General features: G+C 42.5%; 1 protein-coding gene across 2 annotated transcripts in view; it reads right to left on the reverse strand.

Annotated features, from left to right (window-relative positions):
- The window catches only part of USP8 (ubiquitin specific peptidase 8), a 1,053,131-nt gene that overhangs the window by 39,598 nt on the left and 986,357 nt on the right, over nucleotides 1-27,176 (reverse strand). The window lies entirely within an intron of this gene.

Here is a 27,176-nt window from a genome sequence, read left to right on the forward strand (position 1 = left end):
AGGCCAATCCTCCTAATCTCACTCATAACCTCTGCTGGATTCACTGTGCTGCATGTTACATTAGGGCATTGTGTGGATGATTCTAGATGTTCCGATAATCCCAACATGGTTATTTCACCTGAAGCAAATATGGGCGGTGTATCAATAAATGACACTGCAGTCTGTCTTTGAATTCCCTCATTAATATCATTCCCACCCATTTCCTCCTTCCAGTCTCGGCTCCTCATTATACAGAGACTGCGAGGAGGCAGGGCTAACATCCTCACGGCTTTCCATAATCATTTTTGCTGATTCGTTTTGGGCACATTCTATAAGGTCCTCATCTGAGTCCGAAGATATAGGAAGTGCTAAGGCAATGGCGTGAGCTGTACTCATATGCCGGGTTTTGATGCTATTAGTTGCCATTACTAAATCCCGTTTCCCACCCACTAGCTTTCTTTTCATTACTCACAAGAACTCAGAATAAGCAAAACAATTACTGCGTCGCAGAGTGTAAGGCAAATGCAGCGCCTAAGCGAACACAGTAAATTCAACTTCGCAGCGTACAACACAATTTCAGCGTCTGAGCGGCAAAGCAATTTCAGTGTTACAGCGAGCAACACAATTTCACGGACTAGGTGTGCAAAACGATTACAGCGTTACCATGGGAAAAACAATTTCAACGTCTGAACGTGTACGCTCTGAGCAGTTTATCAATCCTTGCACAATCCTGCCTCTACAAACAAGACCACTCCGTTACAGATGCTGAAGCACTAATAACATGCCTTATTACCTTATTCAAATTAGGGCTCTGTGTACATGATCATTCAATAACTGTATGTCAGCACACTGCGCAACGCAGCAAACAGCCAACAGCCGTACTTCTAGTACTTCACGTGTGCGTGCGCGGGTGCGCTGCACACGTATTTAGTGAGCCCAGTGGGCAGGGTCAGGGGCGGGATTGAAGAGCGGGAGACCAATCACAGTGTCTCTGCAAGAAGGGGCAAAAGAACGTGTTAAGATCCACTCCTCAGGTGATCAAGTATCGTACCAAGTATCGTATAAAAAGTTACTTTTAAGTTTATACTTGTGGCTCGTGAAGGACAGGCAACTTCCGTGTTGCTTTGATGTATGTCCTCTCAGCGTTTGCAGGCTTCCAAGTCAGAACGAGCACCGTTCCAGCAGCGTTTCCAGCCAACAGCCATACTTTTAGTACTTCACGGGTGCGCTGCATACAACGTATTTAGCGAGCCCAGTGGGCAGGGTCAGGGGCGGGATTGAAGAGCTGGAGACCAATCACAGTGTCTTTGTGGCTCGTGAAGGACAGGCAACTTCCGTGTTGCTTTGATGTACGTCCTCTCAGAGTTCGCAGGCTTCCAAGTCAGAACGAGCGGCGTTCCAGCAGTGTTTCCAACCAACAGCTGTACTTCTAGTACTTCACGTGTGCGCGACTTTATTGGTGGGCAGTTGTGGCGGCGACTATCCATTTTTGGTGAGTGCAGGGAGACTATTGGAAATAGGGAGTGCACTGGAGACAATATGAGGATATTTGCAGCCAGAGTGCTATGTTGTATTGTGCCTGCAAAACCCATACTGGATTGTGTGCCTGGCTGGGGCCCTTGGACATAGAAGGGTGGGCAGTGGTTGGAATTAAGTTGGGGAATGTAGCGGTGCGCGAGTTTGTTAGTGTGCCATACGTATCGGTAGTCAGGAAAGGTACATGGCCACATGGTATCATGTATGCCTCTATTATATTTCACTGGATGTATTGTAGGCGTAGGCTATTGGGTGCATGGGTTGAGGCCGTAGGCCTCCGCCTATGTACCCAAGAGCCTAGGCCTTTGGCACAGCCTTGGTGTATGGAGGGCAGTCAGACATTGGCACATGGAAGGATTTTGAACGGAGGTACTCGTATATACTGTATCAGTGGCCAGTTGTAGAGGTTACTATAATTTTTAGGTCAGTGCAGGCAGACTCCATTGGGATGGGGAGTGTACTGGAGACAATATGAGAATATTTGAAGTGGAAGTGCTGTGTTGTATTGTATTGTGCCTGCAAAACCCATACTGCCTTGTGTGCATCGCTGGGGCCCTTGGACATAACTGGGTGGGCACTGGTTGGAAGTAGGTAACAGAATGTTGCCTTGATTGGGTTCATTACTGAATCGATATGTACGTGTAGACAGAAAAGGTAAGTGGTGACATGTTTCCATGCATGGGTCTATTGCTTTGCAGTGGGTGTGGCAAAGGAGTAGCCTGTTGCTAACAAACCGACAATGCTCTGCTATGTATGGTAGTACTGCGATACTTGTATGTGGATTTCAGAAATATGTAAAAAGAGTACTTTCACTTTGTCTTGGGTGATTTGCATAACTTACTATAAGCATACCTTGAGTCATACAGTACACTTGTACATATGTAAGTGTTGTAAGGTTCCTGCCTTTGCAGAATCACTGTGGAGGACCTGGTGCAGGTCGGAAAGAAGTATGGGTGAGATAAGACACCAATTGTGTTAGGAGTTGTGTGGACATGAACAGACCTTCACTTCAGGGAGAGTAGTAAGTGGGACATGAAAGGATTGTTTCACTGCGTAATGTTTGCGTCATGGCCCATGTACACAGATACTAACATATAAAGAGTTGTGGGGTAGGTGCGCAGGCGACAAACTTCAGAGGCTATTGCAGATGATATAGGGATTTTTGTAATTGGTGTACCATGTTGTGTTGGGCGTGGCAAGCGTCTACTGCCGTGTATGGATGGCTATGGGCGTTTGAAGTAACAATGTGAACATTGTTTGGAAGTAGGTTTCAGATTGTTGCCTTCTTTGGATCTGTTCTTATACTGATATGTAACTGCAGCGTACACAGTTGGAAATATGTATGTGTCCTGTGGGTGCTCACTTTGACAGGATGGTTGTCAAGTAAATTTTACACTTGGCACACCAGTAGAGGTGGTGTGAATTGACTGCACTTGAATATGGCGAACGTCATTGGTCTTTTTCCATTCACATACTGAGATGCCACAATTAATTTACAGTATGGTATACCTCTTGTGATACCCTGTACTTAAAGAGCGAAGGAAGGTAGTGCGAAATGAGACGAGTTAATAAGCATTACACATATAAAGTATGGATAATGTACAGTCGAACACACACACATTTGCAGCCGATTATGAACGCTGTTAAGTAAGTCCAGTTACAAACAGGATGGCAGGCCATCAGACTGTTACCTTTCTTTGGCGTACTTGTTCAGATGGGCAACGGAAGCGGGTGAAGCTGTTAGTGTGTGCAATTTTAATGTGTGCATTGCTTCCGTTAGCTATGTCTGTATGCTGCATACACCATCACAGCAGTTACTGGCTTCAGTGACTTCACTTGTGGACAATCATCCCTCATGGCGTGCAGTCCAGCTATTTATTTTATGTGCATGCAAAAGCGGACATGCGCACACAGAGTGTACGGTTCCAGAGTGGTTGGAAGTGCTTTATTTTGGCACACAATGTGCCAGTTGATGCATTCACAGCTCTTTTATTTTGCAAACAAAAACCAGTGAGCAATGCTGTCTGAGCAATTCTGTACTTCTGTTCTCGTCTGGCAGGTTCCAGAACATTCCATACTTTACTAACAATACAGTGAGAGGTTGGAAGTGCTTTATTTTGCCACACAATGTAAACGACAGTTGGTGCATTTACCGCTCTTATTTCGCAAACAAAAACCAGTGAGCAATGCGGTCTGTGCAATTCTGTACTTCTGTTCGCGTCTAGCAAAGTGGGAGAAGGAGTACGTATTGGTGCTTGGTGGCTCGTGTGAATGAAAACATTTTCTTTGAAAGGTAGCAAAGGTAGCATATGGGGCCTCTGGGATGGTTTACAGAGTAAAGGTTTACAGGTTGGTTCATATAGCAGGAACCGCAAGTGGAGATACCGGGCCATATCGGTCGGCCCAGATTATAACAATGGAGAAGAAACTGCTTATTGTAATCTTCCAATGGTTGGTCCACCAGACGTCTATTGGAATGTGGAAGGTGTGCCACGCGCAGTAAGGTGCTAGATATCTGAGTAGAAAGAGGAATAAGAGTAGATATAAGTAGCAGGTATTCGTTACAGTGTACAGGACAAAACTTAACTTTGCTGGAAGGATAATGTAATAGCTGCATGCCTGATGGACCATGAACTGCGTGCTAGTGCGTAGGTTCAAATGTTAACCCACTGCCTTGGTCTCTGGTTTGTAGGTAATACTGTGATTGGCTGCACACAAGAAAATGTGTTCAAACCGTTGGGACTAGATGCTGTTTTCAGTGTTTCCTTTTTACAAAAGTTGACAGGGGTAGCGAGTGTAGTTGGACCCACGGCACAATGTTTCTGTGTGTCCGCAAAGAAAGTAATACAATAAGAAACGTAATGGGGGTCACCTCGGATTGCTGGAGAATGGAGGAGCGGCTTTCATAAGAAGTGCGTCAATGAAATGTGAGCTCTACATGTTTTTGTGTCGGGTGACCCCTGCGTGTACCTGTGCCGTTATAACGTACAGTGCACTCAGGGTGCGTAGACGTTGTAATTGTGAGAAAGGGCATAACAAGGCCAGAACAGGGAATGCAGCAGTGTACAAGTGCGCAGAAGGTGTGGTGCTTTACTGTACGACTTGCGCTCCATGTTCGTCTTGCATTGCATGTGTGCATTTGGAGGGGGTGGGGAACAGTGGCGGCAAAAGAAAGTACAATGACAGTTGCAATTTACTGGTAATGGCGGAGATATGGCAGCCTAACAGCGTTTTTTTACTGCCATCACAAAGGTCCATGTAAGGCAGAGAGAGGAAGTGAGTGGTTGAATACATTGGTAAATATGCATACTGAGGAGCACGTTAATAAATGTTAATCATAATACACATGTGATGTAAAGGTGTACTTACATAATTTCGGCGAATTCCGTGCTTCTTTTGGGTAGCTGTAAAATTGCAGTGTACGCAGTATGGGATTGTTGCAGACTACCTTTGGGGCACATGGACAGAGGAACTGCAGTGCAAGTTCTCCATCTTTTTTTGCCAGACTTCTATACAATATCTGACCTTAGAGCAAAACATGCTTTCCCCTCAAGGATGTTTTACAATGAGCTTGTGTTCTGTTGAAGGAAAGGTATGTAGGTTTCGATTTCTGGAGATGATGCAGGAAAACAAAGAAGGAATCAGCCGGCAACGTGTTGCGATTGTAGTATGTATTTACGAATGTTGATAGTGTCAGTACAGGGAAGGTAGTGCAATGTACAAGTTGAAATGATGGTGCTGTACAAATGGTTCAGTGCAGAGATGGCAAAATACATAAAATGTTCTTTTACAGTGGGTAAGGACATATGTGCACTGTGTGAACAGGCAACGGTAGGTGATGTCAGACTGTGTTCGCTGTTTTAGAAGACGTGGGTGGGTAGTCCATCGCTCGCAGATTGGTGTTGTGCTGCATGACCTTTGGGGCTACTGTTCAGGAAAGGAAAGCAGTTAGTGTGAACGTTTGTCTAACATTGTAAGGCGGTTAAGGGCTTTGAATGGTGTTTCCTTTGCACAATAAAAAAGGGAAACAGAAGTTTAAAAAGTTAAGCAGTAAGGCGGTGGTTGCAATATGGCTGGGGAGCTATGCTGTATGAGCTGCAGTGAAATATGGTTTGGACACGTTTCTTGGAAATGGTGTTCATAACAACGAAAATGACCCAAGGGCCTACACGGTGCCAGTGGAAAGAAAGGAGCCAAATGTTTCAGCAGTTAGGAAAGTTATGTAAGATGCATTGATGCATGCATGAAATTGCATTGTTGCAATTGTGCACATTGTAGGGTAGCTTATTATAGGGTTGTTTATTCAGTGTTTGCACATATGATATGCTTAGGTGACCAGCGTACGTAGGACACAGGTTATGTATTTTGTGGAAGAAATAGCAGTCAATGTGAACTGCAGTGCTAAGGGGTAGGTGGCTGTGTTATGTGTGGGGTTAGTGGTATGTGGATAAATGTCTGTATGTATAGTTCTATATAACGAAGGGTGGACCAGTAGAACGGGATGACACCATTTACTCAAAAAATCTCCATTTTAATCAATATTCATATTATAACAATAACTTCATGTATAGTTTAAAAAGATCAATTCTTTTAGTCAACATCTCTCTCGGACATTCAGTCTCAAACCCATACTTCCTCATTCAAACCTCTTCAACAATAAAAACCAATTTGGCATTTCATATACTGTGTCTTCATACTCTTTACACAGAACTATCCATAGATAAGTTAGTTGTATATTAGTGACCCAGTCCTTAATGAGGTGTCATATCATATCTGGTTTTTAATTTCCAGACAATTTAGATAGTCGTCGACACGTGTTTCGGTCCAGTTAGAGATGATTATCTCTCTTCTTATAAAGACCTTCAGGACGTAGGGCAGGATATAGTTGATCAACCCTTCTGGAATGGTATAGGCCACATTCAAATCTAATAAAAAAGATACATAAAAAATCCATTAGGATATAGTGTCATCCCTATTTCTTACGAACAGTGACTAATATTGTCACATGTGTAATGATTAATCAACACAAACACCTACTCACCCGCAATATAAACTCTAGGGAAAGCAGATAGGTAGACGGAATAAATCCTCCACTGGTAGCCAAGAACTAGCGGAAAACCTGTGGAAAACAGAGACAATTAATTCTCTGTTCTTATGTATATTCCTAAAACATAGGATACAGCCCTAAAACATAGGAAAGCACATGAACCACCCCCTGGTGTATATAGGGTGCACTTACATACTCCACTTCATAGATATGTGCGATATTCCTCTTGTGCGACACTCAGGAATAGGCCCCTGGCCTCAGAAACTCCACAGTCTAAGGGAACAATAGTAGAATTCCAATGCATCTACTAGTTTCTACCATCCATATTCATTGAAACTATGCGTGTGCACTGTACATATAAGCTTACCCTCGACACACTCCTTTGTGGGGGGAGCAAACGAAAATTGTTGGTCCGTCTGATGTCGGATACTCCAGCCGATAATTTTGGCAATGGATTCCCTAAAAACAACAACATTGCAAAACAGAGGGTCAGTCACCACATAGGTATTGACCTCTCGTATGTAAAAAAACAACTGCTTTCTCCTGCCAAATGGTGTCATCCCATTCTACTGGTCCACCCTTCGTTATATATGCATGTACTTTACCTGAAGGACCAGAGACTGAATCGCAGGTACACCCCTTTAGTTAAATCTGCAGGGGCACATAAATAGGTGCAAGAAATGACATGGTCAAAGGTAGAAAATGGAGAATGTGAATATTTTCTCGTTTAATGAGGATCATTATAAAAAATTGTTGGAAGCCCCCACGGCTCCGTTTGGAGAAGGTCCAATCAGGGAGAAGGTGGCTGCAACAAATGAAGTTGAAAAAATTCTACAAAAAATGAAAAAACTAACTGATAGATTTACATGGACAATTCTTGTTACAGTATTTCAAATCAGGAATTATTCCAGAGGGGTTGCAGGTCAAGAACATCCCGAGGATATTTGTTGACAATCTCAAGTTCCAAAAGAACTTCAGTGGGGTTGGCAACAAGTGTTCTCAGGATTGGATCATCTTGATTGTAGAAACAGCTCAGGAAGAAACAAAGAAGCAGGGGGAGGAGTTGGAGGCTTTGGAGAAGATCTTAGAAAGTAAGACAGTGGGTGATGCCAAAAAACAACTGGAGGAGTTGGAGGAAGAAATTAAAAAGTTCAAACAATTTAATTTGGAACGAAAAATCAACAAACTGCAAAAAGATATTGCCAACTACAATGAGGAAAGAACTTATCCTTATTTGAGGAAAGGTTTCTTTACCGACCCCCCTACTGGTGGTAACAACTACCGGAGGAGCAATAGGTATGCCACGTTCTCCAACACCTGCAGATCTTCGAGTGGGTCAGACCCATCCCAAAATGCTCAAGCTGGAAGCAGCGGGAGTACGAGTGGAAGAGGACACAACCAACAGGTTTTTTTTCAGAGGGGGACAGAGAGGCCCGCCGAAACAGCGACAGCCACAATACAGCCAGGGACAGGGCATGGGAACCAGGCAGTGGTACTCAAATCAGTAAGCCTTGACCTTCAAGACAAAATGCCTATATTCAATTTATCCTCCCATCAACTTGAAAAACTAGATTTGGATTTGTTATCTAAAGGTCTGTCCCATGTCTCAACCACGGGAGCCGATATGTTCAATACAGAATTAGAACTGCAAAGAATTTTTAGAAACATACAGCTCAAACATTTTTTCGAGGTTTATCCCCCAGCTCATCAATGTGAAACAAGTACCAACCCGTAACTGGTCCCTAATGTTAGTGGGCTAAAGGTTAAATCCACTTTTACTCCTCCCTCTCACATCTGCACACCTGAAATATTGGCATTCGAGAATATTGTGACCCGGGAAATTCTCGATGCCATTAAGAAAAAGAACCACAAACCTGATAATCTCACTAGAGGCGAGAGAAGGAGTCTGGCCAGTTTGTGTGAGGAAGAATCGATTACCATAAAACCGGCTGATAAGGGGGGTGGTATTGTTGTTCTAGACACGATTGCCTATGAAACCGAGTGCATGCATCTATTGGGTGACAGACAATCATACAAAAAGCTGGATAGGGACCCTACGCTAAGACTGCAGGATGAGATAAAAAGCCTGACCAATCATGCAATACACAAAAAGTGGATTAGTGTTGAAGAAGGGTGTTTTCTAAACAAAATGGGACCCAAAAAGGCAGCATTTTATATACTGCCCAAAAGCTATAAAAACCAAAAAAATCCACCAGGCAGGACTATTGTGTCCGCAATCGCTGTCTCTGCTTGAACCCCCGTCTGTGTATGCAGAGGTTTTTCTTAAGCCACCAGTCCTTAGGATGCCATCATATGTGAGAGATTCCACACACATGATCAAGATTATCAGTGACATTCAAATAGAAGAAGATGACATCTTGGTAACTATGGATGTCGAGTCGTTGTATACGGCTATTCCACAGATGGAATGTCTCCAAGTTCTAGGTGAATACTTAAACACCAGAACGATACCTCATCAACCCCCTACTGAATTTATTCAGGAATGTATACGGTTGGCAATGACCAAAAACTTCTTCCTGTTTAAGAGACAGCTTTTTAAACAGGAGAAGAGTGTGAGCATGGGGGCTACTTTTGCCCCCGAAGTTGCAAATTTGTACATGGCCAATCATGAGAACAAATATACCCTTGGGGTGGACAACCTCCTCATGACTTATCCGACGCTAAAGCTGCATCTTCAATTATGGTGTCAGTATATTGATGATGTCTTTTTGATCTGGAGGGGGTCTGTAAAGTCTTTGGAGGAATTCCACAAGTGGTTAAACCAATGTGACACAAATATAAAATTCACCATGGAGTATAATCACAGACAGGTTAGTTTTCTCGATCTTGTGATCAAAAAAAGTGCAAATCTTCTCACTACTACTCTTTTTAAGAAACCGACTGATAAGAATTCACTACTGCATTTCAATAGTTTTCATCCCTCCAGTTTACGCCAGAATTTACCATTAGCATATGGCCAATTCTTACATATCAGGAGGAATTGCACAGAGAAAGACGAATTTAAAATCCATGCTGAACATCTGAAAGAGAGGTTGATTAATAGAGGCTATCCTAGAAGACTCGTGAGAGACCATATGAAAAGAGCATATACCAATTGAGAGACTTGTCTAACCACCCGTGAAAAACCTAAGAATGAACGCCTGGTATTTGTTACCACATTTAATCCAATAAGTGGAGATGTTAAAAGAATCATCAACAAACACTGGAATCTTGTAAAACAGCCTGGTTCACTAACACAAAAACCGATGTTTGCATTTAAAAGAAATCAAAACCTTATACAAAGGTTGGTCCACGCGTACAGGGATCCTTTGAAAGAACAAACTATTAATAACTAGTGGGGTTTGCACCTGATAGTGGGGCACTGTAAGTGTGGGAAATGTGTGGTTTGCCCATTGACCGAGACAAAACGTGAATTTACCTACAGTAACAGAGTATGGAAAATGCAACATCATACGAATTGTCTGACAAAAAATGTAATTTATGTGATTAGTTGCCCCGGTCAACTGCTCTATGTTGGTAAAATTACAAGAGAGGTTCGGCAACAAATATCTGAACATAGGAGCTGCATAAGAAACAAAATAGCTGATAAACTGCTCGTTGAACATTTTGTAAGATTACAACACAAAGATACCGATTTGAAATGGTTTGTGCTCCAACATATTAAAAACATGAGAGTCGGTGACATGGGGACAATATTGCATCGAATTGAGCAACGTTGGATTCATACCCTAGATACGGTCAGGAATGGGTTCAATGTCTCGGTCGAATGGAACTCCCTAATTACAAGGAACTGAATAAATGCATACACGACAAAAATATGTTGATGATAGTGAAACCAGAAGATGACCAATGTTTAGGCACATATAATGTATCGATACTTGGTAATATATGTTGTCTTCTCGAATATGGCTATCATCATTGTTATATAAAGAAAGAAGAAAAATTAAAGAACTGTGGGCCAGATAAAATGACATATGTGCCAGAAAAAGTTTTTGATAACATTATAAACAATGGAATATAAATAGCTTGGTAATTATGTCTCCTCGAACCACATATAATTATTCCCATGTATTAACAGGATTACGATACTTATTATGTGCCTAGTATATAATATAATGTTGGAATAACGAAAAAAAGACATTTTATACATCCAATGTACTTTAGGAGAGGATGTGTGAGTGACCCAGTTTTTATGCTTGGGAGTCTAGTCAATTTGACAAAAAAAACTAGCTCTTTTATATACACCAGTGGCTTCTTTGACTATGGTGTTCTATCACAGCTAGAGCATACTCGTAAATATCATTAAGATCAATAGGAATCGGCATGATTTACTCATTAATGAAGGTGCTTATTCTTGGTCTATGTGTATGGTTATTCAGTAATAGTATTTTTAACCGCCATGATTTACACTGCTCTTCGAGGTGTGGTCAACTAAACAGAGGTTGGTATAGTTCATATATTTGGGTAACACAATACGATTTTATTTTATTTTATTTTCTCTTGAAGCGGTACTGATGGCGAGTGCTGGCCCGAATGGTCCTTTTTTCATGTCGGGTTGAGAACTTTGGAATAATATAATGGTCCATTTTCTGTGTTTTGTACAGACCCATAGGTTAAATAGTAAGTCCTTTCTCTATTACCCCCACGAACGGCATTGTACGAGTAGCTACGAACGGTGTTGTACGAGCGGCTAGGTACGGCAGCAAGTTATTAACACTGGTAAGTGTACTAAATCGATGCCATTATGTACTTGATAGTAGCAGTTTTTAAGCTAAGGCTGCACACTAGAGGGTTTCTTACCGACTGGACTATAATGGAATGTAACACTCGCATATGGCGTATTACTGAGAAAATGGGTTGAGCGTAGACATAGACCTGTGGAGTTGCTCCTTGCAATTTACCTGAGAACAGGTCCTGGATATAGATACATATCGACGGATGTGCCCTAGCGGGAAAAGGGACCATGACATAATTTTGTAGTGTAGTTACCCATGGCAGGAGAAAGCAGTTGTTTTTTTACATTCGAGAGGTCAATACCTAGGTGGTGACTGACCCACTGTTTTGTAATGTTGTTGTTTTTAGGGAATCCATTGCCAAAATTATTGGCTGGAGTATCCGACATCAGACGGACCAACAATTTACATTTGCACCCACAAAGGAGTGTGTCATGGGTAAGCTTATATATACAGTGCACACGTATGGTTTCATTGAATATGGATGGTAGAAACTAGAAGATACATTGGAATTCTACTATTGTTCCCTTAGACTGTGGAGTTTCTGAGGCCAGGGGCCTATTCCTGAGTGTTGCACAAGAGGAATATCGCACATATCTATGAAGTGGAGTATGTAAGTGCACCCTATGTACACCAGGGGGTGGTTGATGTGCTTTCCTATGTTTTAGGAATATACATATGAACAGAGAATCGTCTCTGTTTTCCACAGGTTTTCCGCTAGTTCTTGGCTACCAGTGGAGGATTGATTCCGTCTACCTATCCGCTTTCCCTAGAGTTTATATTTGGTGTGAGTAGGTGTTTATGTGTTGATCAACCATTACACATGTGACAATATTAGTCACCGTTAGTAAGAATTAGGGATGACACTATATCCTGATGGATTTTTTATGTATGTTTTTTATTAGATTTGAATTTGGCATATACCATTCCAGAAGGGTGGATCAACCATATCCTGCCCTATAATCATCTCTAACTGGACCAAAAACATGTGTCGCTGACTATCTAAATTGTCTGGAAATTAGAAACCAGATATGATATGACACCTGATATTAAGGACTGGGTCACTAATATACAACTGTAATCTATGGAAAGTTCTGTGTAAAGAGTATGAAGACACAGCATATGAAATGCCAAATTGGTTTTATTGTTGAAGAGGTTTGAATGAGGAAGTATGGATTTGCGACTGTATGTCCGAGAGAGATGTTGACTAAAAGAACTGATCTTTTTAAACTATACACGAAGTTATTGTTATACTATGAATATTGATTAAAATGGAGATTTTTTGAGTAAATGGTGTCATCCCGTTCTACTGGGTCACCCTTCGTTATATATGCATGTAATTTACCTGAAGGACCAGAGACTGAATCGCATGTACACCCCTTTAGATAAATCTGTATGTATAGTTCTGCAGTGCAGCGCAATAGTGGGCAGGGTGTACAATGTTTAGTGTATGGCTCGAGGCCCTACAATGTACAGGGTGTAGTGTAGGGTGTAGGCACAAGCTGAATAGTGCAATATGGGTGTGAATTATAAATGGTGGTATTGGTATGTGTATAGCACAAATAACTGCACTTATTGCACTGTGGATGTTGTACAGAGGTATAATAGCAATCGTCAAAGACTTACTGTTTGGAGTGAAGAAGGCCTGCACTGTGTTTTGTGTATGTAGTGTAAAATGGTGTGGTACTGGTTGCTCCATTATGTGTGGGAAAAGAGAACACAATATGTTAGCGCAGGTATTTGTTAGTTTGCAGTCCACTAGATAGTATACATTTCTTTATTTTGTGGACCCTCATAACTAGTATGCCATAAGTACTATGCTTTGACCCAGAGTACTGTGCAATCAGCGATGTTTCTGTGGTTCTTTGCATAATCATTGGGTCTTTGGGCAAAACAAATCCATGCTGGATTTAAAAAAAACCTTCTACATTTCGTTGCTACTATGGTGCACAATGAATGATAGTGATGTTTGAAGTGGTTAGAGTACTTTGTAAGGTGTACTCTTCAAATAGGAGGAAATGTTAGGGTGTACGATATCTGGACTATATATGTTGGTAGGATGGGTGGCGTTGTACAGCAGGAAATGATTTGTAAATGTTTTCCTGCTTCCTTTTTGTACCACTGTTTGTTTATGCGTTTGGTTGCTGCTGGTGGTTTGCAAGTATTATGACATTGTTATGTGCTAATGCAGAATTCTGACTGTAGTTACTTACCTGTTGGCGTACTGTAACTGCTCATAGTTTGGAAGTGTGTGACCCTATGTTTGTAGCACAGTAGTTGTTGAAGGTTGAGAAGGGTAGTTGTGATGCTGCAAATAACTTTGCCGTATTCAGGTTGCAGTTAGGTACCAGGTGGCATATTCTAACTGTTTACAGTGTCCCGTTTGTAAAGGGTATGTAGAGAAGCTTGTGCATTCCTGCTGTTACTTCGACATCTGTGAACACTTTGAAGTGGTACTGTCGAATTACGGAGTAACGTGGTGGTACGTCTATATGTGTTGGAGTTGTATGACTATTCGCAGAGAGCTGCTGACTAATTTGCGTAAGTGGTGATTTTAGAGGTTAGTGAGGATAAGTTTGAACCCTCATACTTAGCACTTTCCCTTGCACATATCAAGTGGAAAATACTGGTACTGTGCTTTATGCACACATACTGTTTGTGTGTTTGTACTCCTTTGGTGCATCGGGGACAAAATTGTCCAACACACACTGTTAATATTAAGTAACTCGCAATCACACTAACCTGGTCAGACGGCAAACACGGGAGCAGCAACTGCAGAAAGCAAGAATCTCTCGGAGGAGCCTGCACCCCCACCGCAGCTCGAATACCCACAGAGGGGAGGCACGAACCCCAGGGAAACCCTCTGGGGGAAAAAACCCTGATGAAGCAGATGGAGGATTCTCGGATGGATGGAATCCCTTCACATGTGCATCTTCAATGGGTTGAGGCACAAGCCCTACGGGAGAAAATAGGACAGGTAAGTGATGGATGATGGATAGTGAGAAAACTATGAAAGGAGAGGAAAGGAGAATCCTTACGGGAGTCTGGCTTGAACGGTCGTTAGTGATGGAGAGGGTGAGCGTGGCATAAGGATCTGCTCGTGAGCCTGGTTCTCGTAGCGCCGGGGGGGAAATCCTGAAAAGACTGAATGAGTAAGTATGGAAATGTGAGGAGAAACCCGAAACCCAAGAAAGAGACACTCACGGTATGAGAGGGGCTCTGGGTCCTACTGAACACCGTACACTTGAACGAGCGTAACGGATAGAGAAGCGCAGGAGAGTCTGGCGTGTTGGAGGATAGTGAGAAAACCAGGAACAAAGTCTGGAGCGTCTCTGGCAACAGCAGCGATGCTTAGAGGCGAGTATAGACGATCCTTTAATAGGGTCACGTGACTCTCTGCCGGCGTGCGTTGACAGCGTGAATCAACTAGAGCGCTAAGGTTCATTCTGCCGGGTTCTGCAGCCCTCCGTCTTGTAGAATGAAGCATCTTTCTCCTATAATCCACAGACCAGCGTTGGAAAGGTATAACAGTGTGCCCCCCTCCTCCTGGGTGGAGAACGCGGCTTCCATGGATGCAACTGAAAAAAACGCCGCACCAGGAGGGGAGCATGAACCCCAGAGGCCGGTTCCCAAGTCCTTTCCGCTGGACAATAACCCTTCCAGTCGATGAGGAATTGGAGGCGACCTCTATAATAACGTGAGTCGCAAATGTTGGCCACTTCGCATTCAGTCCCAGTATTAGTAACCACTGGGGGAGGTAATGGTTTGGAGGACCGTAAAAATCGGTCCCTTACGGCTAGTTTTACTTGAGAAAAATGAAAAACTGGATGAATCTTAGACCAAGAGGGTGGTAGGGATAACCGAACCGCAGTAGATCCTACCAAGGTTAAGATTTTGAAGGGCCCGAAAAACCGAGGAGATAATTTGGAAGGAACCAAATGTCTTGGGAGGAATCGAGAGGACAACCAGACATAGTTCCCTACATTTAATTCTGGCATATCACGGCGATGTTTGTCCGCATACCTTTTGGCCCGGTCTTGGGCATTTTGGAGAGCTAGACGGGCGAGACTATGTCCTTTCTGAATATCGGCTATGAGACCATCGACACCGGGGAAACTAGATGAGGTTGAAGAGACAGTCGGCACAAAGGATGGGTGGTAGCCATATGAGCAGTGGAAGGGACTAGTCTTGAGGGAAGAATGCTTAGCGTTATTGTAGGCAAACTCAGCGAACGGTAACAGTTCCTTCCAATCATCTTGAGCTGCAGACACAAAACAGTTCAGTCTGCCCGTTGGTCTGGGGATGGTATCCTGAAGTAAGGGCTCTCTTAATGCCGAGAACGTGAAATACCCTCTTCCAAAACCGTGAGGTACATTGAGGTCCTCTGTCTGATACTATGACCTTGGGTAAACCGTGACGAGAAAACACTTCTGAAAGAAATATTGAAGCCATCTGAACCGCTCCGGGAATCTTAACTAAAGGAGTGAAGTGCGCAAGTTTTGTCAAGTAGTCAATGGTAACCATAATGGCCGTGTACTGAGAGGAAGGCGGAAGATCGACTATGAAGTCAGTAGAAATCATTTGCTAAGGTCTCTCTGGAATAGGCATTCGGGCGAGCAGCCCGTAAGGAGGGGATCGTGGGGTTTTGGACTGGATACAAGTAGTGCATGCTTAAACATAGTCTTGAACATCTGATTGAACTGTAGGCCACCAAAAATGTCTTTTCACGAGTTCTAAAGTGGACTGGACACCCCGATGTCTGGCAGCCTTAGAGTCATGGCACATTCGGAGCACTTCTGTTTGAAGGAATGTTGATGGCACCAGAACTTGATCCGCGTGAAAGTATAATTCTTGATTCTTACTAAGGTGATGAGTAAGAGCGAGATCCTCGCATAGGCGTCGACTTCTGGTTGTTTCTTGTTTGAGAAGTTGTAGGAAATCAGAAATGACAGCGATAAAAGTTGCTGTAGGAAACATCTTTTCAGAACAAAACCGGGAAGAGTGAGGTCTCTTCCGAGACAAAGCATCCACCCTCAAATTTTGATTCCCTGGCAGGAAGGTAAATTCAATCCGGTAAGGTAGAAAGAAATGGGCCCATCTTGCTTGTCTGCTATTAGTAGTTTGTGCATGTTGCAAGGCCTTAAGATTTTGATGATCAATGCAACTTCTATTGCGAAGGGGGACCCAAGCAACAGATGCCGCCATTCCTCAAAGGCCCTTTTTATAGCCAACAGTTCTTTCTCTAAAACTGAATAGTGTTCTTCAGCGGAAGAGAAGGTTTGATAGGTAGGCCACAGGTCGTTCTACTCCTTGTTCCGTTCTTTGCAGGGGAACTGCTCCCAATGCATGTTGAGAGGCATCCGTTTCTAAGATAAAGGGTTTGGATTGGTCTGGATTGAGCAGGATAGAGGCTGAGGTAAACAACTCTTAAGGTTTCGAAGGCTTGTTGCGCCGGTGGATCCCAAGAAAAGACTGTTCCTTTTTTAAGTAAACGGGTAATGGGGAGTATAATTTCTGAGTAACAGGGGATAAATTTACGATAAAAATTTGCAAATCCAAGGAATCTTTGTACCTCTTTGATTGTAGTTGGGGATGGCCATTCTAAGACTGCAGACACCTTTCGGGGGTCCATGGAAATTCCCTTCTTGGAAAGGACGAATCCTAGATACGTGATTTGTGTTTGATGGAATTCGCATTTATCTGCCTTACAGTATAACTGATTGTCTTGCAGACGCCTTAACACAAGGTTGACATGCTCGATGTGTTCCTTTAAAGTTGTGGAGAAAATCAGAATATCATCCAAGTGAACGATGACAAAATGAAGAAGGAGATCAGAAAATAGATGGTCCATAAATCGCTGGAACACAGCAGGCGCATTAACCAGACCAAATGGCATTACGCAGTATTGGAAATGACCAAACGGGGTGCGAAAGGCAGTTTTCCATTCATCGTTGGGAGCAATTCTGATGAGGTGATACGCCCCTCTGAGATCCAATTTAGTATAGAACGTAGCTCCCCGAACAGCTTCTAGAATGTCCTTTATTAAAGGCATAGGATATTTGTCTGGTATGGTGATCTTATTGAGTCCTCTGTAGTCAATGCATGGTCTTAGTTCCTCTGTGTCCTTCTTCGGGATAAAGAATAAAGAGGCTCCAGCCGGGGATTTGGACTCAGTGATGAGACCATTCTGGAGGCTGGCTTGAAGATATTCCTTGAGCGCACTCTTCTCTCGTTGAGAAAGAACGTACATGCGTCCAAACGGAATAGGTTGGTCAGGCAGAAGGTCTATGTGACAGTCGTCTCTACGATGGGGAGGAAGAGTTGGATACTGGGTTGTAGAGAAGACTCTATGAAATGATTGGTGACATTCTGGAACCTTCCCTAACTGACCTATGTAGGGTACAGCAGGAGTATCTGAAATCACAGCGGGAAGATGAAGACCTACAGTGTGTTGGAACATGCAATGGGAGACACAATGTTCAGAGCCCAAAAAAAGGGTTCCAGCCTTCCAATTTATATAAGGATTATGGAGGCGCAACCATGGAAGGCCCAAGATGACCGGAAAATGAGCGGCTCTGATCAAATCAAAGACTAATGTTTCTTGATGAGAGGCAATCACACAAGTAACAGGTTGGGTTTGTTCCCGAATAGGTCCTAAACTCAAAGGAGAACCATCAACTCCTTGAATGGGGGTGGTAACTGTCTTAGTGATTCTAGCCAACCCATTTTTTGCTGCCCATTGATCATCGATGAAGTTACCTGCTGCTCCACTATCCAGCAAAGCAGGAACCCCTTGAATAGTTTGATCATGCAAGACAAGAGTCAAGGAAAGTACAATCATGGGGTGTTGGTTAGAAGATGGTTCAAGAGATGATTCGATTCTGATAGGGGAACCTTGATCTCCTGCCGTGGTTCCCCTTACGGCAGGGATTTGTCGTTTCAAGACTGAGGAGGTCTGGACTTACGGGGAGGAACTATGGGACAATCTCGTAACACGTGGGAGGAAGACCCAAAGTACATACACAGCCCGAGAGACCTTCTTCTCTCTCTTTCTGTAGTAGATAACAGTCCTCTGACAGAGCCTATCTGCATAGGTTCTTCAGCTGAGCAAGGTTTACTAGGGATTGAAACCGGATCTAAATGCGAGCGATGTCCTTTACCCTTTCTCTTTTCTTGAGAGCGCTCTTGCAAATGATAATCGGTTTGCATAGTTAGGGTTATCATCTCGGCCAAGTTAGCTGGTCGTGGAACCTTCGACACCTCATCTTTTAATTCCTCATTAAGCCCCCGTCGAAAGAGAGTCAGTAAACCGTCATCAGGCCAGCCTACTTCGGAGGACAATTGTTTGAACTGAGTAATGTATGTAATGAGATCCTTATTTCCCTGTTTAAGGTCCAGGAGTCTTTCCTGTGTGGATACCGAGATCTGTTGACGGCTAAACATGGATCTGAGACTATTAGAGAAAGCCTGGTATGAATCTAAGATGGCATTTCCTGAAGTAACAAAAGGGGTAGCCCAAGCAAGGGCCGGACCTGTAAGATGAGAAATCAGAAACCCTACTTTGTCCTTATCAGTTGGGAAAAAGCGGGACTTAAATGTAAATTGGACTGTACAGCTGTCCAAAAATTCTTTCAGTTTGTGTGGGTCACCGTCGAATTTGCCAGTAGGCAGAGCGACTGGGGGGGATTCAGAAAACGCACAGGCAACTTGTAGTTTTAACTGAGCATTATCATGTTTGAGAGTCTGCATTTCTAAAGTCATAGCTTGCATCGCTGCCATGAGCTGCTGCATTTGCTCTTCCATGTTCGCGATCGTAACCAGGATCTTTATGGCGTCGCTAACTGTTAATATTAAGTAACTCACAATCACACTAACCTGGTCAGACGGCCAACACGGGAGCAGCAACTGCAGAAAGCAAGAATCTCCCGGAGGAGCCTGCACCCCCACCGCAGCTCGAATACCCACGGAGGGGAGGCACGAACCCCAGGAAAACCCTCTGGGGGAAAAAACCCTGATGAAGCAGATGGAGGCTTCTCGGATGGATGGAATCCCTTCACATGTGCATCTTCAATGGGTTGAAGCACAAGCCCTACGGGAGAAAATAGGACAGGTAAGTGATGGATGATGGATAGTGAGAAAACTATGAAAGGAGAGGAAAGGAGAATCCTTACGGGAGTCTGGCTTGAACAGTCGTTAGTGATGGAGAGGGTGAGCGTGGCGTAAGGATCTGCTTGTGAGCCTCGTTCTCGTAGCGCCGGGGGGAAATCCTGAAAAGACTGAATGAGTAAGTATGGGAATGTGAGGAGAAACCCGAAACCCAAGAAAGAGACACTCACGGTATGAGAGGGGCTCTGGGTCCTACTGAACACCGTACACTTGAACGAGCGTAACTCATAGAAAAGCGCGGGAGAGTCTGGCATGTTGGAGAATTGATAGTGAGAAAACCTGGAACAAAGTCTGGAGCGTCTCTGGCAACAGTAGCGACGCTTAGAGGCGAGTATAGACGATCCTTTAATAGGGTCACGTGACTCTCGGCCGGCGTGCGTTGACAGCGTGAATCAACTAAAGCGCGAAGGCTCATTCTGCTGGGTTCTGCAGCCCTCCGTCTTGTAGAATGAAGCATCTTTCTCCTATAGACCACAGACCAGCGTTGGAAAGGTGTAACACACACTGTAGTGCTTTTCGTCAATGCTTGCAGTATGGTACATTGCTTTAGGTCGATCGTGTGTAAGGAAAAATATGTTTTGTCTACTTACGAAGGTACTGGTTGGTGCTGGCGAATAAGGTATAGTACTTTTGTACATCAATGAGTAAATTCTAGCCTGAAGAATATTAAGTAGGCATTTGCAAGATTTGCAGGTAGTCTGTTCTTTGGACTGATGAAAGTATCATTGCATTCCCACCATGATGATTGCTTTCTAATGTATGCAGTATAGTGGCCTCCATTGGCAGAGTCCATGTGTGGTAGATTATGGCTACAGTTGTGAAGGTTTTTTTGCCAAGTGATACCTGTCCATGTGTGAAGGCAGTAAGTTTGCAGTTGTTTTTGGTACCGTTGGCATTGTATCTTAACAGCATTAATATCACATATTGACTATGTGAGTGTATATGTAGCGTTGCGCGAATATCAGAATTGCACGACGTACACCACATGCTATGGTTTGCATTTTGCACCATTTGCTGGTATTGCTGCATACATGAACAATTCATTAGGGACTTTCTTCTCAATGGCATGGTTGCAAAGAGTGCATGTATGTTTCCACATGTAGGAAATGTGAAAGATTTCATTTATAAGTATGTTTTTTCTTTCCAATATTTGTAGTAAGTACATTAGAAATTCCTGTGGATCTTCTTGTCGGTTTAAAGTCAATTTCACTATTCCAGCACTGTAGTCCAATTCTTGCCTTATTCCTGAGACACTGTAAATGGTGTCAGGATTACTTACTGCCTTTCTGTGAAGGACGAGCATTTGCAAACACAACTGCTCTGGGCTATTTAAATAAATATTTTCAACCACTGCTAGTATTTGGAATAGAACAGTGACTGTTACATTTGCATAGCCTGTTGTATTGTAAAATGTGAATGGTCCAGGTACTTCTGTGACTGAGCTCATTCATGGAAGGGTATGTAATTTCTTTGCAGAGGCATTTTTTTTGTGGGTGCAGTTGGGTATGGTTTGTCTATTTTACTCCTTTTGTATGTCCTTTTGGTTGTTGCTGTAGTATGATTTTCTTTCAATTTCTTTGATGGTTCTGTGGCAAAATCATTTAGTACTTCTGATGGAATGAGCCTTCTTTTCAAACCTTTTGGTTTTTGAGGAATAGGGTACATTTATAGATGGGGTGTGTACAGTGCACACAGTCTATTATACTCTATAATGCAAGGAATGTCTGCACTGACTGCAGCTGCATCAAAATTAACTAAATTCAGTCCTTCCAGTGTACGTAGCTGTGAGAGTGCTATATAACCCATGCCCTCTTTGAAGACTGTGTGGCCAATATCAATCAATGCTTCATCTAAGATGAGACCTTGCGATTTAAGAATAGTAACTGCAGAAGCTAGTGAGAGAGAAAACGGTTCTCGGCGTACATACATGTCTGTGAAAAGAAGGAACATCGCAGTTGTGCATCCTATATTTTTAATTTCTGAAAGTTTATCAAACTTCATGTTTACAAACTGAATGCTGTTGTCCAGTGGCTATGTCTGGGAGCTAACAACTGTACCAAGTGCTCCATTAACTAAACCTTGCTGTACGTCAATGTTGCACTTAAGCATAACTCTACAGTTGACACAGAGTTAACATTTTCTCCAAACCAGCTGTGTTGGAGATGGAGTTCTCCAAGGCTTGTAGTCGTGCAATGCCTTGCTAATACATAGGTATTGTCATACCGTGTACGTCCAATTTGTCTGTGGCATGCATTTGCACTAGTGGTTGTTTTTCTTTTTGCAGCATTGTTGCATTAAATTGTGCACATCTTGCTAGAGTTGGCATTAAGGCCTTATAGCTGACATTTTTTCTGAGCTAATTGTTCTTGATATCTGCAGCTCAGTATCGAAAACATTTTCGAAATACCATTTTGTCGAAAACAATTTGCTGATTTTTTTTTTCGAATGTATTATTTTTTATTTTATATGTTTTTTTTGTTTTGTAAGTAAAAGAAAGTGTTAAAAAAACGGGGGGAACCCCCATTTCAAAAATAAAATTTAAAAAAACATTCAAAATGTTTTTTCCGGCAATTTTGTGCTGACAAAATGGCATTTCGAAAATATGGCATTTGAAAAAGTCACTATAAACCCTGTAGCACATGTGTTATGCCTGTACAGCTTATAGATGTGTCTACTATTGAGGGTAGACTGCGCCTCCTTTGATAGTACACCACTCTGTATGTTTTTATAAATGTTGGCATAGGTGAGGTCTGCAGACTGACGTATGTTTTGAGTTAGTTGTCTGTATTGGAAATGTTGCCTAAGATTTACATTCCCGATGCTTCCAAAAATTTTACAGCACTGTTTGCGTCCTAATGTTTTGAAGATAGGTTCACCTTTGACTGGTGTCAATTGAAGGAGATCTCCGAAAACAATGATATGTTTTCCTCCAAAGAGTTCTTCGTAGTATGTTTTGAGTACCTCTTGCAATCTGAGGTGAATCAAAGCCAACATTAGGTTGGAGACCATGCTCACCTCAACTATTAGGAGCATTTTCATTTGTTTCAAAACTCTGCGTAGCTCCATAGCAGATTCTGCTGAAAGTTTATAGCACTCTAATTTGTTTTGGTATTCTACTGGAAGGAGAAGCAATCGGTATAGAGTGACTCCACCTATGTTGTAGGCAGCCAAACCTGTAGGGGCGGTTATAACTGCAGAAAGGTTGTTGTTTGTTAATTGCCGGAGGTACTTACTGGTCGTTTTTATTAAGAATGTTTTACATGACCCAGCTTTACCACTTACATACAACAGTACTGGTTTGTAGTGGTCTCGGGTGTAAGATTTACTTTCGTGCTGTATACCATGTTCAATGTTTTTACTTACTTCAACAAAAATGGTATGCTGCTCATCGTTCAGTTGGGATTTAAGTACTTCCAACTCTTCTGTAGAGTGCGCCTACTGAAGCACAGTGGTGGTTACCTCCGTCATGGCTAATTCTGCCTCATTTGCTATGAGTGGCTCTCCAAGTGGTTCTTGGCTGCCTGTTTGCGAAGGATCACTGCTCTCAGAAGTGTCTACAGTTAGTTGTACTTGAAGAAGTAGTTCTTGTTGGCGTTCACGGTCTAATATGGTTTTGTACTGTGTAAAGTTTTCATCTGTAATTGTACTTTCAGTGGCTTTGAAAGCATCTTCATAGGAGGTGTAGGTGGCTAATAAATCATCTTTTCTCCATGGTTTAAAAAGTTTCAGTAGAGCCATGTAGTACAGTTCTTTGTGTTGAGGAGTTTTTAAGGACAGGTTCATATGATTTTTAAGTCTCACCATGCTGCCTTCACAACTTTCACTCTGTATCTACCTTTTTCCTCATTTGGTGTAATGTTTTTGTATGAGAAGTTTTGGGCTACCTGGTACAAGCGTAAGGCTTCTAAAGTACTACTTCTGTTTGGGTAGTATGTGTGCAATAATTTGCATTGTAATCATTGATGTACTTTGATGCTTCGCTCCTTTTCATGCAGTATGTGTTTTTTAGGAGATTTTCCTTTCACACGGTCGAACCAAAGACACAAAGACATGAAGCTGTTTACTTGGCCTGTTGTTGAAACTGCTCTTGGGAAACCAAAGCGGCATTTGGTGTAGTATTTGCCTCTGTTCTTATATTAGCATCGACAATACTTGCCACACTTGTATCTTTGGATTTGCAAAATGTGTGCTTGTAGGTCACTATGAGTACTTTCCGAAGGGATATCGCAAGAGATATTTGTGATTGAACTGCAAAACAGTTTCATCACTTTCCTCACCAAATTTAGGAGCATTTTTAATCCACAAAAGCATGTGGGTGTGTGGTGCTCCTCTGGCTCGATATTCTTTTGTCCAAAAGAAGTGTTCCACTTCTCCAAGGGGACGAGGTGTTTTATTGCAAACTAAGTGCAGCATGGCAAGGAAGCGATGATGAAAGTAGCGTGAAACTTTTACTGGATCAAGAGAGCACAGCTCCCCTGGTGTTTTCATGTCTATACCGGTTTTGTTTTGCTATGCCTAGGAAAGTGTGCAAGTCTTCACATGCATACTCAGACAACTTAAAGTGACAAACCATGTGGGAGGGCCAGGTTTGCGTAGCATACACCGTACATCTGCGTGCCGTCAAAACCAGTACTCTTTTGTACCACGCATGTTTGCCAAGAGATTTGGAACACTTGACTGTAAAACTTCGTCCTTCCCTTGCACCTTTTCAAGTAGTTGTCTAGAAGACATGTTTTGGAAATGGGAGCCTTTTTTTAATGTGTGGGCAACTCCAGAACATAACGTTGCTAGTTCACTTTCAAAGAGCAGGTGGAATATGTACTATACTTTCTGTCTAAATCTAGGGTCTTCAGAATGTATTTGTAAACAGCGGTATCCTGATACTGTTATTTGTGTGTTTCTTCCATCATATCTTCCACCTTTTCCAGTGGGGAACAGTAGAGGAAAGGCTTGTGCTTCCACACTTTTCCCATATACTGATTGGCGCTCCTTTGGCTTGCCACATTTGATATGTTTCTAGTGCATCGTCTATGGTGTCTTTGGAGTGCAGTGGGTGAATTGTATACTGGAGGCTGTACTAGGATCTAGATGCTGAAATTGGCCACTTGTTCAGGAGTCGTGAATTATTTCGGTTACTTCTCTCAGGTTTTCTTGAACGTTTATTTCCTTGTAGTATTCATTGTTTTCTTTAAGGTACTGCAACACCTCTCTAACTTTGGTTAAGTCCACTAGGTGTTGCCACATTTTTGTCTTTTATAGGTACACCATTCACCAGGATAATCAATGATTTGTGCATTGGCCTTTGCACTCGTAGAGTGTCTAGATTTTATTTGAGATCAAATGGTAAATAGACCACTTTACCACAAATGCTTTTCAGTAATTCGGTGGGAGGTAATTTTGCAGTTTTTAGTTGAAGACGTATTATTGCTTGAAATGGGTGCACTGTTTGTATTATAATGCTCTCATACAAATGAGGCTGCTGCAGTGCGTTTGGCAGTGGAAATAGTTCCAAATTATTACTAATTGCCTGTGAAGGCCTTTGGTTATTGTCAAGTTTTGCAGTGCAGTATGTGCACAGTATGGAGGTGTTGGTAATGTCGTACTTGTTTCCTGCTAGAAGGTACAGAGCTGATTGAAACCATTGGGATTCCTCAATGCCTTCTATTTTCTGCATTATATCGACAGTTTTGGTGCTCTTTTTATAGAAAGTTCTATGACAACACACATATATTTGGTTTGGCATTTCAGCAGAAGTGCTTTTGAACTTTTGTATTTCTTTTCTGTATGTGAGATATAAAAAGCTGATAGCTGCACTGTTGTCAGTACCGTTGTCTGAAAATGTTGGAGTGTGCAACTTCTCTTCAGTTCCACAGTATTTCCGTTGAATGTGCTGAATTTGATCGAGCACTTGTTTGGCTGTACCGTGCAGGAGAATATGATTTACAGTTGGAGTGCTAAAGCTGGAGTTTTTGCAAAGTACAGTTTGTACACTAGATTTCTGACTATTGAATGTGGGTTGTTAACATTTTAATATGGTGAAAGGTGCTTTTGCAAGCTGGCCCAGAATTACAAGCTAAGGAATGTCCTCCTATTCCAGTGTAGTTGCGTACTGGACAGGAGTCCATAGTTTGCAGCATTTTTATTCTTCTGTTGTCGTTTCCTTTGACATACTGATTGAGGAATTGCTGCAAATCTTTGATTAGGCTTGGCGAACGTTGCTCATTGATGTGCAAGGCCATTTATCGGTGAGGCGTATTGGTTTGGCGGATTGGGGAGTGACATCTAAGTTTAATGGGGATAATTCTGAAAGAAGCATTTCCTCTTCCATTATGGTATTGTGTATCTTTTCATACCCTCGTCCACTTCGATGTAAGGTAATTTGGTTAATTTTTGTTGTTTGTATGATTCTTCATTGAAGTATGGCTCTGCGTTGGTGGTGTGACTCTACTCACCTGTACAGATGTGGCCAAAGGTATCTATGCTCACGTTGCATATGTTTCGAAGTTGTGCTTGCAATTTACTAATTAATCTTGTTAGTGGTTTCATTCTCTTCAAAATGACTATAAACAATGTCTGCTTCACGCTTATAGCACTATCTACAAGAGCTTCTAGGATGACTTTTCTGTGGTAGATTTTGAGGGTGGAGCGTGATTTCTGCCCTCTACTTGTAAGGTTCTGAAGGACTCTGTGGTGGAACATTTTTTGTAAAATTCCTTTTTTTTTTAGAATGTTTGCTTGTGACTACGTTACCATTTGTATGTGCTCTCTTAGCAGTAGTGTGTGTTGCACTCTATGTAGTGGTTTTCTTTACATTCTCACATTTTGCCAAATCGCCTACACTGTCTTAACTGGTAGATGCATCCGTTTTACTTAATGACTGCACTACCTCTTTTCCTTCAACTTTCTGTTCACGTTCAGCTTGCAGTGGAGTTACTTACCTGTAACTGTATTTCTCCAGCATTGGTATCTTTCATAGATTCAGATGCTTGAATATTCCCAGTCGTCGGACTGGGAATCCTCAGTGATAAAAATAATGATAAATTTGTTTTAATATACATCCGTTATCCCATAGAGAATGCATGTATATAACCAATTGTGGCCTATGAGCCATTCTATTGTGTAGTCCCTCCAACTCACTTTGGTCCTTTTAGGCCCCAACCAATGAGGTGGCATGGCTTAAGCTCTGCCCCCGGCAGCCATCTTCAGATTTTGCACCGTAGGATATTACAGTATAATGGCAGCTGAGCTAGGGGCAGCCTCTACGGGGAGGCGGGTGGGCGTATGTGAATCTATGAAAGATACCAATGCTGTAGAAATACAGTTACAGGTAAGTAACTAATACATCTCCAGCATTGGATCTTTCATAGATTCAGATGCTTGAATAGAATACCAAGCAGTAAAAACCATGCCACTCTATCCATAACTGCATAAAGGTAGAATACATAACTGACCAAGCCTTTACCATGCAGCAACAACTAAAGGTTACGTATACAGGGAAAGGTGGGAAAAAGAGGCTGGCCCTACCTCATGCAAAGAGGTGGCGGAGAACTGCCTGTCCAACTGCAACTTCCTTGTTGGTATCCTCAGCCAGGCAGTAGTGCTTAGGGAAGGTGTGCAGAGTGCTCTAGGTGGCGGCTCTGCATATCTCCTTCAAGGCAACCCCTGCGTGGAATGCTGTTGACGCTGCCCTCCCT

Source organism: Ambystoma mexicanum, chromosome 11, assembly GCF_040938575.1.
Source record: "Ambystoma mexicanum isolate Mex_15411 chromosome 11, UKY_AmexF1_1, whole genome shotgun sequence".
Lineage (NCBI taxonomy): Eukaryota > Metazoa > Chordata > Amphibia > Caudata > Ambystomatidae > Ambystoma > Ambystoma mexicanum.